General features: G+C 47.3%; 1 long non-coding RNA gene across 1 annotated transcript in view; it reads right to left on the bottom strand.

Moving 5' to 3' along the window:
• LOC128324494 (uncharacterized) overlaps window positions 1–13,238 on the bottom strand; it is a 49,119-nt gene that overhangs the window by 21,612 nt on the left and 14,269 nt on the right. The gene's annotated exons all lie outside the window — the stretch shown is intronic.

The raw sequence follows: 13,238 nt of genomic DNA, 5'->3' as shown, positions 1-13,238 counted from the left end.
GGATGGGGTGTCACTTTAGGTGAATTAATGAATAATTCCTCTGTCCCCTAAATAAAGACAAGTTGTTCTAGTAAGAACTAATTTGCAGAGGATACTGAGCATATACCTGTTCCTGAACCAGGCTTTTCGGGGATGGAGGCTAAAGAACAGAGTCAGATAGAAGTGACAAGAGATGATGTTCTAAACTGTCTGGAAAAACTGAAAACTAGCAAATCTCCAGGGCTGGATGGCATCCATCCAGGAGTCCTCAAAGAACTCAAATGTGAAATTGCCAACCTCCTTGCTAAAATATATAACTTATCCCTGCAATCAGGCTTTGTACCGGAGGACTGGGAAGTAGCAAATGTAACACTGATTTTTTAAAAGGAATCCAGGGGCAATCCAGGAAATTATAGGCCAGTTAGCTTAACGTCCATTCCAGGCAAATTGATGGAAAGCATCCTCAAGGATTAAATTGTAAAGCACATAGAAGAACAGGCCCTGCTGGGGGAGAACCAGCATGGCTTATGCAAAGGTAAATCTTGCCTCACAAACTTTTTGGAGTTCTTTGAGAGTGTCAACAAGTGTGTGGATCAAAGTGATCCAGTTGACATAGTATACCTGGACTTCCAAAAAGCTTTAGACAAAGTTCCTCATCAAAGACTCCTGAGGAAACTTAGCGGTCACGGGATAAGGGGACAAGTACATGTGTGGATTGCTAACTAGTTGAAGGACAGGAAACAGAGGGTAGGTATAAATGGAGAGTTTTCACAATGGAGGGAAGCAAGAAGTTGGGCCCCCTAGGGATCTGTACTGGGACTGGTGCTTTTTAATTTATTCATAAATGATCTAGAAGCAGGGGTAAGCAGCGAGGTGGCCAAATTTGCACATGATACCAAACTCTTTCGGGCAGTGAAATCCAAAACAGATTGTGAGGAGCTCCAAAAGGATCTCTCCAAATTGGGTGAATGGGCAACAAAATGGCAAATGTGGTTCAGTGTTGGCAAGTGTAAAGTGATGCACATTGGGATGAAACCCCCCAATGTTTATTGCGATCTTTGATCAAATATACAATCCAGATCAAATAAATCCACCCTGAGGGTATATATCAATATAAACACATACATGCATATACATATAAAAATCAGTTACATAGAAGATTGAGATTTAAAAATATAGGATAAAACAAAATTAAAAAAAAAAGGAAGGATGGTTAAAATTGACCATTTCTGACAGATCATGAGTGAATTTTAATTGCAGCCGTACATAATTCGTCTGAGTGCGAGACATAAGTATGTTTATCAGAAAGAAATAAGTTTATATAAAATTCATCCGAATTGTCAGGGTATCTAAGAATGAGAGGAGCATTATATTTGGAACGCAGCTTGCGATAGAAAGAACAATACAGAAGCACATGGCCAACCGTCTCAATATTCCCACTTCCACAAGGGCACAGTCTCTCCAAATAGGGAACTCTCCTGTAACTACCCTCTAGTACTGCAGAGGGCAGCACATCCAGCTGAGCCAATGTCAGGGCTCTTCTGTGTGCTGGATATATCAGGTCATACAGGTATTTCGCTGGTTTTTGTGAGGGACTGGTGTTTCCAAGTCTTACGAGTCTTGGTGCCTGGCTTAAATCTGTCTGGCATTCCATATCAATATGCCTCTTAAGGATCACCATAGCGTTATCGTAGCCCAGAGGGAGAAGATATTCCATTGACAGCTCATAGGATTTTAGCTTTTCAGTAATTAGATGCATCCAGTCAGAGGGATGTTCATCCTTAAAAATTAGGGGAGCTAGGGCAGAAGGGGAATAAATAAATTTCAACCAAAACTTGAAGATATACGTATACGTTGATGGGATCTGAGCTGTTGGTGACTGACCAGGAGAGGGATCTTAGGGTCGTGGTGGACAACTCATTGAAAGTGTTGACTCAATGTGCGGCAACTGTGAAAAAGGCCAATTCCATGCCACGGATCATTAAGAAGGGGACTGAAAATAAAACTGCTAATATTATAATGCCCTTACACAAAACCTTGGTGCGGCCACACCTGGAGTACTGCGTACAATTCTGGTCACCACATCTAAAAAAGGACATTGCAGAACTGGAAAGGTTCTGAAGAGGGCAACCAAGATGATCAGGGGCCTAGAGCAACTTTCTTATGAGGCAAGGCTACAACACCTGGGGCTAGTTTAGAAAAAAAGTTTAGAAAAAAAGACGACTGAGGGGAGACATGATAGAGGTCTATAAAATCATGCATGGTGTGGAGAAAGTGGACAGAGAGAAATTCTTCTCCCTCTCACATAACACTAGAACCAGGGGTCATCCCATTAAATTGATTGCCAGGAAATTTAGGACCAACAATCAGAGGTACTTTTGCACACAATGCATAATCAACTTGTGGAATTCTCTGCCACAAGATGTGGTGACAGCCAACAACCTGGATGGCTTTTAGAGGGGTTTGGATAACTTCATGGAGGAGAGGTCTATCAACCGCTACTAGTCGGAGGGCTATAGGCCACCTCCAGCCTCAAAGGCAGGATGCCTCTGAGTACCAGTTGCAGGGGAGTGACAGCAGGAGAGAGGGCATGCCCTCAACTCCTACCTGGAGGCTTCCAGCAGTATCTGGTGGGCCACTGTGTGAAACAGGATGTTGGGCTACATGGGCCTTGGGCCTGATCTAGCAGGGCTGTTCTTAAGTTCTTATGCCTACTTTCCTTTCAGTATCCCTACAACTAGATTACATTTGATCCAAATATGTTAAGCAGTTCACAAGTTAGCCCACTTGCACCTCAAATGTTCATACATCCACCATCTTGAATTGGAGTGGATGACATAATCACAAACGATGTGTTTGAGGTGTCCCTCTGTTTCTCTACAATTGAAACAAATTTAGTCCAAATCAGTTCCCACTTGCAACTCAAACGTTCATGTGACCACCACCTTGAATCAGGTGGACTTGAATCATCATTACAAACTACACCCTTGAGATGTTCCTATGTGTCCTTACACCTGTAGCAAATTTGGTTAAAATCTGGTGGCAACCTGGGATAGGGCCTTCTCTGATGTTGCCCCTAGGTTGTACCATGCTCCCCATGGATATAAGAGGATTGTCCATCTTGACAATCTTTGATTGACCCATCTTTTTAGCCTGGGTTTTAATGATATTTAGTTTTAACATTATCTAATTTAATAGTAATTGTAATTTGTTTTTAACTGTTTTTTAAAATTTCAATTGTTAATTGTTTTTAATTGTTTTTAATTTTAATGTGAACTGCCCTGAGAAACATTTGGAAGGGGGGTATATAAATAAAATAAAATAAAATAAAATAAAATAAAATAAAATAAAACAAACAAACAAACAAACAAACAAACAAATAAATAAATAATTTAGGTGGATTGCAAGTTTGCCCAATTGGGATTCAAATGTTCTCGTGTCCACCATCTTGAATTGGGGTGGATGACAACATCACATACCACGCCGTTGAGGTTCCCTGTGTGTCACTTACTACAATTGTACTAAATTTGGTTCAAATCATTAGGCAGTCCACAAGCTAACCCTCTAGCACCTCAGACGTTCACACATCTGCCACCTCGGACTGGGTAGATGACATCATTACAGACTATACCATTGAGGTGTCCCTATGTGTCCCTACAGCTGTAGCAAATTTAGTTCAAATTTAGTTCAAAGTTAGCCCACCAGTGCCTGAAATGTTTATGTGTCCACCATCTTGAATCAGGGTGGATGATCATCATCACAAACTATGCCATTGAGGTGTCCTTGTGTGTCACTCAGAGGGACGTGCACGAACTGGCCCTTGGCCAATTTGGCAGTGGGGCAGGTTACCTTTAAGGAGCAGGGAGGGTGCTCATTCCCCCACTGCAGTTTCCCCACTGGCGCTGTCTCCAAAACTGCTGGTGCAGGGCAGCAGCGTACCTCCTTGCTACCCCTATCAGTTTCGGACTGGAAGTGGCTGGTGTGCATGTGCTCGTCACACGCATGCACCCGTGTGCGCACACACTGGCCACTTCTGGTCCCACGCTGACTGGGGTGGCAAGCAGGCATGCTGCTGCCCCACATCAGCAGTTTTGGAGACAGTGCCGGTGGGGAAACCACAATGGGGGGATGAGCACCCTCCCTGCTCCTTAAACATAATCCCCCACTAAACCGGCCCAAACTCCAGACCACCGAACCAGTCTGGTGGTTTGGAAAGGACCACTGAACCAGTTCATGCACATCCCTAGTCACTCAGCACAACTGTACCAAATTTGGTTCAAATTGGTCAGACTGTCCATAACGTAGCCCACTTGCATCTCAAACATACATATGTCCATCTTTTTCTCATGGGGTGAATGATATCATCACAAACTATTCCATTGAGGCATCCATATGTGTCCCTACAGCTGTAGCAAATTTGGTTCAGATCGGTTAGGCTGTTCACAAGTTAGCCCACTTGCACCTCAAAAGTTTCCATGTCCACTGTCTTGAATTGGAGTGGATGACATCATCACAAACTATGCTGCTGAGGGGTCCCTATGTGTCCCTATAACTGTACCCGATTTGGTTCCTATTGGTCCATGCATTGTGAAGTTGATAGTGGGAGACGGACACATGGATGGACACATGGACAGGTGGCCAGGCGATCTCATAAGCCTACTGGAAAGAAGGCTAAAACTTGAACATCCTCATGTATGCTTCCCTGAGCTAATTAGATGAAGTATGGGATCAAAATAGAATACATGTTGATTTATAGAATACTGTCTGATTTAACAAATCTTTAGAAAAAGGCAAACAGAAAAAAATACACTTATAATCCTTCCCCTACCCTTTTCTTCACTCTTTGAAAGCTGACCTTTCCAGTGTACTTAGTACACATATCAGGTTCATTCAAAAAAGTCTCCTGTGAGGATAAAAGAAGAGACAAGTATTGCAAAGCCTTTTGAATGTGGAAAAAGTGCTTTAGAAATATTAAATAATAACGCTATAGAAATGATTAATAATAAAACTACCAGCCATGCTGTATGTTTTAAGTGTTAGGAAACTGCTAGGCACTTAACCATGAAAACTTTCTGTGTGAAGAGTCATGTGAGGAAAGGGCACTTCTCCACAAGCTGTTGACGTTCTGTTTATTATTGAGTGTTTAAGCAGAAGCCGCAGAATGTAGCTCTGTTTTTCAGGAGCAGAAAGACAATATTTTTTGACAATAACACAAAGAGCCCCTGTTCTTTGTAAGCTGCAGCATCAATTTAATATAAGCGTGAGCTGGAACAATAGGTACATCTTTGGATGGCTCAGGATTTGGGAGAGAATAAATTATATTTCTCTCAGGAGTAGGCCGGCAATGATTTGCGCCTGTCATTGCAATTCCCTGTTTATCTGACCTATTAATAGAGGGCAAAATTTGAAAGAAATGTTTAATTAACATTTGTAATTAGTGTTACAAAAAAATAAAATCCCCCTGCTTTAAAGAACAGGCAGCCCAGAGAGGAGGTCCAGGAAAAGACAAGCTCTTCACCCTGTAATTATTACTGCTCCTGGTGGGGCTCTCGTTCATCTCATTAACATCACAGTAGGATGGTGCCAGTGTAGGCAACTGGTGGGTGTCTAAGTGGCTCACTCCTGGGCAGAGTTGGGGGCCCGGGGCCGGGGAGAGGGGGAGCTTCTGAGCTTTAAATAGTTTGAATGCTTAACATCGGCTCACTTCATTCAAGCTTAGCAATGCTTCAAGGATGCCTAAAACAAGACTGAAAAGAAGAAAGCCCAATGAAATGTTGATAAGCACGAAGTCCTTTCTTTCAATCTGAGGCGGAGGGTGAATTGACATTACAGAATTGAATGAGTTTAATGGTGAACCAAAACAAATGGCCAAACGAACTTGAGAGGAGTTATCTCATCCCAAGTGGGTTCTTCCTGTTAAGTGGTAAGGAGACTTTTGCACACATCATGTGCAAATGTGTGGTAAAATGGTTGCCCATAGACATCCACACAGTCTTTTACCTGAGATAATTGCAGTTTGGGATGTAGTGGGTTGGTTGGTTAGGGCTCTCTAAGAGAGAATTCTTCTGACCTCACTAAACTGCAGTTCCCAGGATTCTTTAAATTGTACCTGAATACTCCTGATATGATGCAAATTAATACTTTCCATTTATATAAGACTTGCAATTCTACTATTCTGATAATATGTACACCCATTGCTGTACAGACTTAGCATTACAGAGGTAGGTCAGCAGCATTATAATGCTCATATTGCATATGGAGCTGACAGAACTGTGGTTTTTCTAAGGCCCCTTTGTTAGCTTGCACTTAAGGAATATTTGAGCCATGAATGTTGTGTTTCCCAGCCCTTATTCTCTGCTACTAAGCTACACCAACTGGTTCTGAGTTGGGATGCAAATTTCACTTTTAAAAGTAGTGGTGTGCCCGAACCGGTCCGGCGGCCATTCCAAAGAATGGCCGAACTGCCGGACCGGTCCAGCCCTGCCTGGTTCGGGTCCGGGTGGGGGGTATGCCCTTAAGGGCGGGAGGGCTTGCTTAGCCCTCCCGCCTCCTTGCCCCCGCCAGCGCCCGTATTTCCTAGTATAGGGGCGCTGGAAACCAGCCGCCCCCCCCGCCGCCGCCGCGGCGAAAGAACTCCCCAAGCCAGCCCTCCCTCCCTCCCAGCTAGCTGGCCGCCCGCCCGCCCTCCCTCCCGCCGGCTCGCTCACCGTTCACCGTATAGAAAACGAGAGGAGCTCCGGCACAGAGCTCCTCTCGTTTAGAAGGCCTCCCGCAGAATGGTGTTTTGCACGCGAGCGAATGCGCACGCCGCAAAGCACGCCGTTCGCTGGAGGCCCGGTCTACCCGCCGGGAAAGGGCCGGGTAGACCGGGCCTCCGATTGCTGGGTAGACCGGGCCTCCGATCGCTGGAGGCCTGGTCTACCCAGGGATCGGAGGCCCGGTCTACCCGGCCCTTTCCCGGCGGGTAGACCGGGCCTCCGATCGCTGGGTAGACCGGGGCTCCGGCGATCGGAGGCCCGGTCTACCCGCCGGGAAAGGGCCGGGTAGACCGGGCTTCCGATCGCTGGGTAGACCGGGCCTCCGATCGCTGGGTAGACCGGGCCTCCGATCGCTGGGTAGACCGGGCCTCCGGCGATCGGAGGCCCGGTCTACCCAGCGATCGGAGGCCCGGTCTACCTGGCCCTTTCCCGGCGGGTAGACCGGGCCTCCGGCGAACGGTGTGCTTTGCGGCGTGCGCATGCGCGCGCGCGCGCGCAAAACACCATTCTGCGGGAGGCCTTCTAAACGAGAGGAGCTCTGTGCCGGAGCTCCTCTCATTTTCTATACGGTGAACGGTGAGCGAGCCGGCGGGAGGGCGGGTGGGCGGCCAGCTAGCTGGGAGGGAGGGAGGGCTGGCTTGGGGAGTTCTTTCGCCGCGGCGGCGGGGGGCGGGGCGGCTGGTTTCCAGCGCCCCTATACTAGGAAATACGGGCGCTGGCGGGGGCAAGGAGGTGGGAGGGCTAAGCAAGCCCTCCCCGCCCTAAAAACAAGGCCCCCCTTCGGTGCCGGTCCGGACTTCTCCGGACCGTGCACATCACTATTTAAAAGTACCCATTAAAACTATTAAAATTATACTGTTAAACTGTCCAATCTTTAACAAGTTTACAACTCTGATTAGAAACAAATGGTGGAGAAAGGAGGCTCCAGCCTGTTTTCTACACACTGACTCTGAGTGGCCAAACCACAAGATCTCCTCCTCAAAATAGGCAATTGCCTCATTTTGAAAAGACATGAGCCGGGGTAGGGTGAGGGTAATGGGAGCAGCTATTCCCAGGCTGCCTTCCTCTGGCCTAGCGCTCTCTCTCTCTCTCTCTCTCTCTATATATATATATATATATGTGTGTGTGTGTGTGTGTGTGTGTGTGTGTGTGTCTGCGTGTATCTACTGTATATATATTTGAATTATGACAATACAAAGATTTACAGGATATATTAATGTTAATATGTGTTGGTTAACCATTCAAACTCTGCAGAAAGGACAAGGGGGTAGTGGGTGGAGTAGCACTGTATGTTAAAGAAGGGATAGAATCCAGCAAGCTAGAAAACCTAGGAGGACCGGAGTCCTCCACAGCATCATTATGAGTGACAATTGGACTGAGAGGATATATGTTACTAGGGATGTGGTATCACCCTCTGGATCAAAACGCTGAGAGTGACCTGAAGATGGAGAAGCAAATCTGAGAAGTGTCAAAGCGGGAAAGAGCAGTAATAATGGCCTGGGTGAATTCAACTACCCTCACATAGACTGGGCAAATTCAGGTGTTTTTTATTATTATTATTATTATTATTATTATTATTATTATTATTATTACATTTATATCCCGCTCTTCCTCCAAGGAGCCCAGAGCGGTGTACTACATACTTGAGTTTCTCTTTCACAACAACCCTGTGAAGTAGGTTAGGATGAGAGAGAAGTGACTTGCCCAGAGTCACCCAGCAAGTCTCATGGCTGTATGGGGATTTGAACTCAGGTCTCCCCAGTCCTAGTCCAGCACTCTAACCACTACACCATGCTGGCTTTCAGCGTGACAGAGTCTTGACAGAGAGGCCACATTTCTAGACATGCTAAATGTCTGTGCCTTAGAGCAATTGGTCATGGAACCACCCAGAGAGATGACGACTTAATCTTGAGTGGTGCCCAGGGCCTGGTGCAAGATGTCAGAGTTGTAGAACCATTGGGGCATAGTAACCATAGTGTTATTCAATTCAGCTTATGTGCAAGTGGAGCACTGCCAAGGAAGTCCAACACAGATGCGTTGGGGACTGGTAAAAAGGAAAGTGAAAGGGAGAGTCAGGAGGGTCAGATCACTCCAGAAAGCTTGGGACCTATTGAAAACCCCAATAACAGAAGTACAGTTGAAATGTATACACAGTTGAAGGAAGAAAGGTACCACCAAGTTCAGGAGGACACCAGCATGGCTAACAAGGAGAGTTAGGGAAGCTATAAAAGGGAAGAAGACTTTCTTCAGAAAATGGAAGTCCTGCCCAAATGAAGAGAACAGAAAGGAATACAAACTCTGACAAAAGAAATGCAAGAGACTATCTATCTATTTCTATCTGTTTATCAGATATGTATAGCTCTCCAAACTTTCATCTCTGGGCAATACATAGCAACATAAAATAGTTTAAAAAATTAAAACAATTAAAAACCAGTCAAATTAAAAAGCTTGGGTGAAAAGATAAGTCTTTTGTACAATAAGGGAGACAAAAAGAGGGGCAATTCACATGATTGCCCTGGGCAGGCACAGAGGGCGTGGGGGCAGGCTGCTTTCACCTTACCTTCCCCCCAGATGACCTTTTCGGCATGCCTCTGGCATGCCCATTCAGGCAGCCCTGCTCTGTGCAGCTCCATGAAGCATGGAGCAGGGCAGAGGGATCCGGGGCCAGAACTTGTTGTACTGGCCTCCAGGCATCCCTCGATGAAATGTGGAGCATGCATGTTGCATTGGGAATTCCCCCCTCAGATGGGCACTCTATGCACCTGTCTCTGTGATGCCTCAGGCTACACACAAGCCAAGGAGTCACCTGATAACCAGTAGCTGGGTTAAGGATGTGAGAGCACACTTAACCTTGGCTAAGTTAAGGGGGTTAGGCAGGCAGGAAGCAGAGGGATCTTCAAGGATCCTGGCACTTCTCACCACCAGGCTAACCCTGCCTGGGGCAGCCCAGACAGGATTAGGGTGGTTGTGAGAACAGCCTTAGAGAGTTTGAGGAGCATGTAGTTAGACATTGTTACTAGCAATGCTTTTCTGTTGGCTCCCAGGAGCCCGCCCCCACATGTTTGAATCTTCAGGCTTGGAGATCTCACTCTTGACATGCTCAGAAGCCTCACAGGATAATGAGCTCTCCATTTGTAGCAGTAGCACATGAGGACAGGTCACTTAGTTGAAAACCGGGAAATAAATGATCTGGAGGTGGGGGAATTTGAGACCACTCCTTTGTCATGGACAGATCATCATCTGGTGGGGTTTAGTTTGACTGCTCCGTCTGCCCTCTGCAGGGGTGGTGGGCTGATTAGGATGGTCCACCCCCGGAGGCTTATGGATCCGCTTGGATTCCAGATGGCCCTCAGGGAGTTTCCAGTGTTCAGAGCTGGTGACCCGGTCGAGGCCCTGATTGATCTCTGGAATGGAGAGATGGCCCGGGCTGTTGACATGGTTGCTCCTAAACGCCCTCTCCGGCTTGGTCCAATCTGCGCCTTGGTTTTCCTCGGAGCTTAGGGCAATGAAGCAACTCGGGCGATGGCTAGAACGACGCTGGAGGAAGAGTCATCACGAATCTGACCAAACACGGGCTAGAGCCCATTTTAGGGACAACTCCGTGGCAGTGGGGGCGGCGAAGAAATGCTTTTTCTCCGCCTCCATTGCATCTGCTAAGTGCAGACAAACAGAGCTGTTTCGTGTGGTGAAAACCTTGCTCCACACATCCCCCCAGACAATAGGGGAGGAGTCATCTACAGCTCTTTTTGATCAGTTTGCCTGTCACTTTGCAGATGAAGTCGCTCGCATACGTGCTGACCTGGACTCCAGAGTTTTGGCAGTTCTGGCAGATGTGCCTCTGGTACCATCTGGTCCCGTTGTGTTGGATTCTTTTCGGTTGGTGCGGCCTGAGGATGTGGACAAGATCCTGGGCAGTGTGCGGGCGACTTCATGAGCTCTTGACCCTTGCCCTTCATGGCTAATAAAAGCTGCCAGGGAGGGGACAGGCAGATGGCTGGAGGTGATCGTTAATGCTTCATTAAGGGAGGGCAGGATGCCATCGTGCCTCAAGGAGGCAGTGGTAAGACCACTATTTAAAAAGCCCTCCCTTGATCCCTCCAACCTGGATAACTATAGACCTGTGTCTAACCTTCCCTTTTTGGGCAAGGTGATGGAGCGTGTGGTGGCGTCCCAGCTGCAGAGGGTCTTGGACGATACGGATTATCTGGACCCTTTTCAATCTGGCTTCCACCCCGGGTATGGGACTGAGACTGCCTTGGTACCTCTAGTGGATGACCTACGCTGGGAACTAGACAGGGGGAGTGTGTCCCTGTTGGTTCTGTTGGACCTGTCAGTGGCATTCGATACCATCGACCATGGTATCCTTCTGGGCCGCCTAGCAAATATGGGAATTGGAGGCACTGCGTTGCAGTGTTTCTGGTCCTTTCTTGGGGGGAGGGTCCAGAACGTGGTGCTGGGGGACTACTGTTCGGCCCCGTGGCCGTTGGCCTGTGGGGTCCCGCAGGGATCGGTCTTGTCCCCCATGCTGTTTAACATCTACATGAAGCCGCTGGGAGAGGTCATCCGGGGACTTGGACTGAGTTGTCAGCAATATGCGGATGACACTCAGCTCTATCTCTCCTTGTCATCTGATCCTAGGGAGGCGGTGGATGTCCTGAATCGGGGGCTGGAGGCCGTGATGGGCTGGATGTGGGCTAATAAACTGAAATTGAATCCAGATAAGACGGAGGTACTGTTGGTCAGTAGGAGAGCCAATCGGGATGAGGAGATTTTACCGGTTCTGGATGGGGTTGCACTCCCCTTGAAGGAGCAAGTACGCAGCTTGGGGGTACCTCTGGACCCGGCTCTGCTTTTGGAAGCTCAGGTGGATGCGGTGGCCAGGGGTGCCTTTGCACGGCTTTGGCTAGTGCGCCAGCTGTGTCCCTTTCTCGAGAAGGCAGATCTGGCCACGGTTACCCACACCTTAGTCACGTCGCGGCTGGATTACTGTAACGCGCTCTATGTGGGGCTGCGCTTGAAGAATATCCGGAAACTGCAGCTAGTGCAAAATGCGGCAGTGAGGGTTTTATCCAGAGCTGCCCGTTGGGAGCAAATCACCCCCATTCTGAAAGAGTTGCACTGGCTGCCAGTTCTTTTCCGGGTCCAATTCAAGGCTGGTTTTGACCTTTAAAGCCCTTAACGGTTTGGGCCCTGGATATCTGAGGGACCGCCTGCTCCCAAGGGTTGCTGCCCGCTTGATGAGGACATCTGAGGGGGCCCTGCTCTGGGTGCCAACAATGAGAGAGGCCTGGCTGTCATGCACTCGGGACAGGGCCTTCTCTGTTGCTGCTCCCAGACTCTGGAATGCTCTCCCAGTGGCCATTCGCTCCTCGGACTCCATCACGGCTTTTAGAAAGCTTGTTAAAACTTGGCTTTTTACCCAGGCTTTTACATAATCGTTTTTACAGCTGCTTCTGTGTGTTTTTATCTGTTGTATTGTTTTTATGCCTGTATTTTATATGTTGTTGGGGTTTTTTTAGCTTGATTTTTTATTGCCTTTTTATTGTATGTTTTAACTTTTGTAAACCGCCGTGGGGTTGTCTTTTAACGAAAGGCGGTATATAAATGTAACAATAAATAAATAAATAAATAAATAAATAAATAAATAAAATGGGCCAGTTGCCTGTAGATTTGGCTACTAATAAGCAAATTGGAAAGGGGAGCATATGCATGCCCTCCCTATCTGGGATACCCTAAGTAGACCCCAGAATTTAACTAAAGCAGGTTAACATCCAGCCAAGGACACTCTGCACCCTCCCCTCCTTTCACCAAGGGTAGCAGCAAGCTAATGCTCCAATTAACTCAGCAGAAAGAACACAGATAAGGCTCCTGGAGGTAAATCTCTCCACTCACAAAAGAAGTTGAGTCAGTGATAAGGACCTAGAGATGCACCCATTAAAAGTACGGATTGAATTATTGGACTCCCCATCCAGGCAGATTTCCTCTTCTCATGTCTATGCACTGAACTCTGTTTTCATGACAATCAGCCTTGGCAAATCCCACATCGTTCCACCCAGGAAGCGCATTCTGCAACAATTGAATCCTTGCCAGATCCACCCAACGGACCTATTCAACAAAAAACATCTTGGACTGTCCCCCCAGGACATGTTTTGGGTATATCAAATCCCAATTCCATGATCCAATGTGCTCTTTGTGTACCATTTGCCTTGGAGTCATCAGCTGCTTGGGCGATTTACTGTTCACAGGCCACCACACCAGGCTGTGTTCAGTTCTTTGTGCCACTCTCCAGATCAGCTTTCTTGCCTAGCCTGATCTACCCAGTCTCTCTCACCAACAGAGGAAGCTAGTTCCATGGAGGAAGCACCCTTGTGGATACACCTCTATTAACTAACCCCTCCAACCTTCTGGCCCCTGCCTCAGTCTGACCAAGCTGTCCCTAAGGAATGAGATCCTCTGGTTGTTCCAGGAGCTGTGAGATCCCTTCGTTTAGATCAGGTGATA

This window comes from Hemicordylus capensis, chromosome 4 (assembly GCF_027244095.1).
Source record: "Hemicordylus capensis ecotype Gifberg chromosome 4, rHemCap1.1.pri, whole genome shotgun sequence".
Lineage (NCBI taxonomy): Eukaryota > Metazoa > Chordata > Lepidosauria > Squamata > Cordylidae > Hemicordylus > Hemicordylus capensis.
This window is presented reverse-complemented; position numbering and strand designations above follow the sequence as displayed.